The sequence below is a fragment of the Geospiza fortis genome, unplaced genomic scaffold (genome assembly GCF_000277835.1).
Source record: "Geospiza fortis unplaced genomic scaffold, GeoFor_1.0 scaffold37, whole genome shotgun sequence".
NCBI lineage: Eukaryota > Metazoa > Chordata > Aves > Passeriformes > Thraupidae > Geospiza > Geospiza fortis.
In genome coordinates, this window is record NW_005054449.1 from 344,614 (window position 1) to 345,836 (window position 1,223).

The 1,223-nt window shown below is 61.7% G+C and overlaps 1 protein-coding gene across 1 annotated transcript in view; it reads left to right on the top strand.

The window, feature by feature from the left end:
* Positions 1-6: 6 nt before the first annotated feature.
* MIB2 (mindbomb E3 ubiquitin protein ligase 2) overlaps positions 7-1,223 on the top strand; it is a 43,945-nt gene continuing 42,728 nt past the window's right edge. Inside the window, 1 exon segment of the mRNA XM_031062510.1 lies at positions 7-191. The gene's annotated coding sequence lies outside the window, so the exon portion shown is untranslated.

Consider the following 1,223-nt stretch of genomic DNA (forward strand, 5'->3'; position numbering starts at 1 on the left):
CTCAGGGCTGGGTTGTTTGCTACAGCCACACCGGGAGGTACCGGGATAAGGGCGGATCCCAGCTCCGGTGCCCAGCTTCACCCGCGTTCTCCGCCCGCCCGGGCGCCGCTGTGGGCATGGAGGAGGGACGGCGGCGAGCGCAGCGCTGGGCTTGTGGCTCTGGGGATCCTCGGCTCTGCCTTGGCGCTGAGGTACGTGCCTGGCTTTCCCCGGGGTGTTCCCCTCGGCATGGGGCAGCTGGAAGAGACCGGGGTGGTTCTGGCTCCTTTACCGGGGTGGTTCTGGCAGCTTTAACCGGAGTGGTTCTGGCTCCTTTACCGGGATTGGGGCCGCTTTAGCCGGCGTGATTCTGGCCCCTCTGTCGGGGTGGCTCTGGCCCCTTCAGCCTGGCTGGTTCTGGGAGCTTTAACCCGGGTGGTTCTGGCAGTTTTAGCCGGGATTAAGGCCCCTTTACCAGCATGGTTCTAGCCCCGTCAGCCGGGATTGAGGCCGCTTTAGCCGGGGTAGTTCTGGCAGCTTTAGCCGGGCTGGTTCCGGCACGTTTAGCCGGGATTGGGGCCACTTTGTCCCGGGTGGTTCTGGCTGCTGTAGCCCGGGTGGTTCCGGCACCTTCAGCCGGGATTGGGGCCAGTTTATCCCGTGTGGTTCTGGCTGCTTTAGCCCGGGTGGTTCTGGCCCCTTTAGCCGGGCTGGTTCCATCACCTTTAGCCGGGATTGAGGCCGCTGTAGCTCGAGTGGTTCTGGCCGCTTTAGCCCGGGTGATTCCAGCGCCTTTATCCCGGGTGGTTCCGACCCCTGTAGCCGGGCCTGGGGCCGCAGCGGCCCCGCTGTGCTCCAGCCCTGTCGGTGTTTCCCTGCAGCGTGTGAGCTCCGTCCTGTTCCCGACAGGTCCCGCAGGTAAGGCCTGGCTGCCCGAGCTGGGAGCGCTCATTCCTGCCGGGAATTTCGTTTTCCCTGGAGCGTGTGAGGAAGGAAGCTCGGAGCTGAGGCACGTGTGGCTTTTTCTCTCGCGTGTTTCTGTATTTCCAGTCTGCCTGAATGGAGGCCAGAATAAACCCAGAATAAACCTAGAATGAAGCCAGAGAAGTTGGTGCAGCTGTACTAAAGGCATTGGAGGTGTTTGCTCTCATTTCACTGCCCGTGCTCAGCTGCAGAATTACTTTCTGAATGTCACAAATTCTGATTTCTACCTCGCTGAGAAGCAAGGGAGCCCTGGCTCACCT